The sequence below is a fragment of the Pteropus vampyrus genome, unplaced genomic scaffold, assembly GCF_000151845.1.
Source record: "Pteropus vampyrus isolate Shadow unplaced genomic scaffold, Pvam_2.0 Scaffold25, whole genome shotgun sequence".
NCBI classification, from domain to species: Eukaryota; Metazoa; Chordata; class Mammalia; order Chiroptera; family Pteropodidae; genus Pteropus; species Pteropus vampyrus.
This window is the reverse complement of record NW_011888806.1, coordinates 1,254,149-1,259,638: the sequence shown is the minus strand read 5'-3', so window position 1 is coordinate 1,259,638 and position 5,490 is coordinate 1,254,149.

The window sequence follows — 5,490 nt, the reverse complement described above, 5'->3', positions numbered from 1 at the left end:
ACAACTTACATCTTTAAAAGAGCCCTGTCAGCTCCAGGATGGTAGATATGTTTGTTTTTTTCCATCTAGCCCTGCTGCGAGTGGTGTCGACTATATGTCCCAGGACCTGGTCCTCTTTCTGGCTAGCATGTAGCTTAACAAACTGTCAGCGCCAAGCTGATCAAGAAGGGAAGGTTTCAGTGGTGAGAAGCCCAGTTGGAAGAATGCTGACATGAGAATGAAACGGCAGGCACCAACTTTATTGCGAGCAGTGCGCTTCTATTGTGGGGAGTGCAGTTCTATTGTGGGGAGTGGGCTCTTCCCCTTCTGCTCTTCTTCTGCTCCCCGTCTTGTGCTCCCCTTCTGCTTCCCAGAGGACTGCATGGCTCCACATAGATCAGAGTACAACAGTGGCATTCAGCCAAACATGTGTGATACAATAAGCTGAATTATGTTTACATATTTTAGGCTCATGGGCCTTACTACACTAATGTAACATTCTAAATTCAGGGTCCTATTCCTAGCCGTGAGCATGGATTACAGCCAGACCTGGGACCCGCCAGGTTTGGGACCCACACAAACTTTTTTCTTTTTTTCCAGAAAAGGTTTTGACCATGAAAGTTTTTGTTTAACAATAGTGTTTAGTCAAAAATAGACTAGAGAATGTCTGGATAACTTGGGTAGAGTTGGTTACTAGAGAGAAACCATAACACTTTAAAATAACCAATAGGACTATTTTTCTTGTCATATTTCTATTTTAATTGGTATTATGGCTGTTATCATATACCTCCTTCCACAAAGTAACAGTGAATTTAAGATAAACTCTATTAACTGAAACCAAAATAATCATAATGTACACTGGCTTTCAGAATGAATATTGTTTATGTTAGCGAAACATTGTTTGGTGAGTAAATAATAAACCTATTAGCCCAAGACATATGAATCACTATAGAAAGCAAAATAAAGTCTAAGAGCTAAGCAAAATAGATTTTCAATTGAAAAAAATGGTGAGTAGATATAAAGGCCTATTTTAACACGTAGGACTTGCATATATTTCTTGTACAAATTTATCTTAAATGGCACATTGGTTCTGGTGAGGCCATAAGTCTTCTCTGTCTACTGGTGGAAACTTTGAAGTATTTACAGACAAGATTAAACCAGAGCATTGGAAACTCTGCCACTACAAAAAAAAATAAATACACAAAATGTATGTCTTCAAGAGTTGAGCAAATTGTATTAGTGATAGAAAGGATTTACACAATGAAAAAACTTAGTGATGATAAGAGAAGTGACCGAGTGCCATAAAAAGAATCTAGCTTAGAGATAATTATATGATTTAAAAGGGTGGGAATAAGAACTTAATTCTCTAACAATAGAGAAAAATAGCTGAAGCAGAAATAGGTTGGCTCAGGGATGAGACTAATCACAAAGGAAAATTGAAGGGGCTAAATGGTTCATGGCCAAATACAGGGGATGAAAACCTAGGGAAGATCAGATTTCAAGTTAAGAGCTTAATGAACAAAGTAAGCAATATGGAGAGGGCTTAAGCAGCAGAATTGTGAAACTATAAATCCCCTATATGTGGTACTAGTAGAACCTGAGCTCTCTAGGCAGAAGTGTGAAGTAATTGGATAAAAATATTTTAGGACAAGTAAAAAGGATAAAGTTTATGCCATCAAGGGCATGGTATTTAAAATAATTTTATTTTAAAGTCCTAGCTTAAATCCCCTTGAGTAGTCACAGTAAGAGGTGACCAGTGACAAAATAACAGGGAGGTGCTTTTTAGAATTTGCTCCAAGTCTGCTTTATCATGCTGATCTAATCGTGTTTGAAAGTTCAGGTCAGCATCTATCAGTGCGGGAAATCATTTAGCATTCAAAATTTCAGAGGGTGTTCATACACAGAGGTGAACCCTACTTCTAGCAAGGTCAACATGTGGATATGTCAGTTATCCTAAAGCTAAAAATCTAAATTAGTGGGTAATTATTTCCTTTATGAAATAAATAATCCTTTATTTGCAAAAGTTTTGAATATGACATGTCTTATAATTAAAATGGTTTTATGAAAAGATAAAATCAATCTCTATAGAGTATTAGGAGAGTATCTTTTACAGCAAGGTAAAATAAACTCATGGGGGAAAATCATTCTTTCATGTAGTGGACATTGTAATACGGTACCCAAGTTCTGTTCAGTGAAGGACTTACTGCCTCAGCTGCTGGGGAGTTTTGAACAATTGCCAGATAGCTTTGAACTGTCAGCACTTTCAAGTGATTGCAGAGAGCCATCTTGTACAAGGTCAAGCTTGTTCCTGGGGTGGCCCACACCCAATGACTAATCTATGCAGAAGTACAAAGGCCAGCCGTCTTAGCCCTATTTAACACAACTTTGAAAGTCCATTCTGTAGGTTGACTAGGACTGCTGTTGAGCTTGGATTGCAGTTCAACTTCTCTCTCTGCTCAATCCTGCTCCCTTCTAATCCCACAAGTATTGATCTCAAGAATCCTTAAAAAACATTCCGCATGCTAAATTGAATACCTTTTTTTCAAGGAGTATAACTTCTAACATTATAGAAAACACATCAAACATGTATGTTAAGAAAAATGTATCCCGACTGTTGCATTATATACATATTTTCAGAGATAATAGAAGATTGAGGGAAAGTGATAAAAAAATGAAAGGACCTAGATAATATGAAGTAGAGAATTCAGATTCAAACTAATATAAGCAAACTGTCTTTTTCCTCAGTCTAGGTGTTCTTCAGTATGGTTGCAACTCCTTTCACAAATCTTCACTGTTCTATTTCCATCCGCTCACCAACTTTCCAGTCTTCTGATTGTCTTCATAACATTTCTTCCTCTATATCCCATGGCTCTTCTTCCCATTCCAACTTGAAAATAATACCTGGTTTGGTGAGTTGATAGCCTATTAATAGGTTGTTGTTGTTCCCAGCATCACATCCTGTACAAATTCCTCAGAGCAGGTGTCAATTGTTCCCATCCCTCCTGAGTAAAGTCTAATAGCCATATCTTGGAATGTTACTGTTTCCGACGCTGTTTGCAGGCAGCCACTACCACTGGGCTGGATTCAACTGCTGAGCTGAAACGTAAACTAATCCTTAAAGGTCTGCGAGGTCAAAATGGGTGATGAAGACATAATTCTGAAACTACTAGTTGATAAACAAGACGCCAGAGGCCTATGAAAAATTATTGCCTGACTATTCCTTTCTCTCTGAAGTCTTGGTAAGGGGCACTTTTTTCTGGATTTTGTCTGCAGAATTTAAGTCATTCGGCTTACTTTCTTGCTCCAAAATCTTCAAAATTTTTTTCTTTTGAATTTAAAATTTAACTTTAAATACAGGACTAATGTTTTCCTTCTTCTGACCAGGTAAGACCCTGAGACAACTCAGCACATGCGACCTGGGGCACAACCATCAGGGCGCCGGAGGCCTGTGCACTGAGCACTGTGGGGCACTCTCAGAACTCTTTCTCCCCTGTGGCCCTTGGGGCAAGCAGGTTCCAGCCGCGGGGTCCATGAACCCCACGGAGGGTTGGTGGACTGAGTCTCTCCCAGGGTCTTGGCCAGCCAGCCACAGCCTTCCTGGCGTTGGGCTGCATTTCCCAATGGCGCCCGGTTCCTAACAACTAAAACAATGATCTATTGCACAGAAGTTTCAATTGGTAGTTAACTTACTTGTTCTAGGATCAGCAGTTTACATTTATTGACATTCATGAAAAATTATCCCTGAGTATTAATTTCATGACTTTATTTGAGAAGGAAAAGCTGGCTTTAGGCACAGGATCTGGGAAATTAGCCATTTTTGTTGTTAAAATTTGCTCTGTGACGCCTAGCAAACAGCATACGATATATTATCATTCTTTAAAAAGAAAACCAGATCGATTAATGCTATATTGTTTGTTCATCTCACTATTGTTTAAAAAAGAATAAGAATTTAGGTAAGTAAAGACCACTCTCTAAGAAGATGGGTTTAAGTGTCATGTTCCACATAATCCTATAGATTACAAAGAGATCCCAATTTGCTTCTGAAGCAATTTACAAGATTAAATTCAAAAATACAGTTTTTATTTTTTGGAATAGTGCCTTTCTTTTTACAAATCATTTTGCAACAAGATTTAAGACATATTTAACCATGTGAAAACAAGATAAGCTTCAGTAATGAATTTATGCCTTTCCTATGACATTATCTGCTAAGAACGTTAAATCTAACTTTTATTATTTGACTGTAGAGAAAATAATATGGAGTGGTGCCAAGATAAACTAAAGATAGTTCATCATTAAGATCTACTTTACATGAAGATCAAATCATATCACCAGAGTATATATGATTCTGGATATCTGAATTATCTGAATAGTTGAGCTATAATCTTTTAAATACTATCAATTAAAAAATTTAATTCTTTTCGATGGACATATTTCTTTAACATATTACTCACTTCATGTCATGTTAAGTAGGCGATGTTTAATGAAACTTTCTTGACACATTAGTCATTTTTATATAATATTTGTTACTTAAGATAGCAAAATATGATTTTAGACACAGATGTAGTTCTGAGGGGGCCCTGACATGGGTTCTGAATGTTCTTTTTAGATGTTAGTTTGTTTTTTAATTATCTGTTGCCTCATTATAGAAGCTGCCTTCTGAAAAATTAATTGGTACCTCATGGATTAGTGTTACCTTTTATGTGGTTTTCTCATCGGTCAGAAATTTGTATTCTTCACTGTGTTAATCACCATCACTCAGTTTTGTCTCTGACTGAACACCATTGGTTCACAAACACTCCTCAAAATTCTACATCCTTTCTTCTATACTAAGTATCTTACTTTCAGATAAAGAAAACATACTCCTCATCTTTTTAAGAATTAGGTAAAAAAAAATTTGAAGAGGTACTTACTATAAATATATATACAAGAGCAAATTCTTAGACAAGACTCCAAAATTTTCTTAATACTTGACATTTATTAAAATTCTAAGTATAAGTAATATTAGGAATCATATTTAACCTATATAAATATTATATTCAAAGAAGCTTTTGTTATCTTGAGTTTTATCGGTAAAACTCACTCAGCTTTTAAGCTATCTATAGATAAATTATACCTATGTGCTGGCTGGAAAATTGCTGTTTGGCTATCGCCCATGGGAACATAACACTCTAACAATAAGCTTTCTGCTTCTGTACCCTCCCTCCCGCTTGAACAACCGACGTGTGGGTTGACAGTAAAAAGAAGAAAAATAGACGTGTATGTTCAAACAGGATGAAGAATGGGATTTAGGGCTTAAAAACCCTGTACCTCCACATTTCGGGGCTGCTTAATTTGGGGTCTGTGTACCCCTGGCAGACCCAGCTGGCTGAATAAAGAGTGTGTTTCCTATAACTCACTGATTTCTAGTGGTTCATGTGTCTATCGGGGGCTGGCGGCTACAACATCTATATGTATATCTAGATATATATATAGAGAGATGTAAATTCCTAGTCTATTTTTAATATCATGTAC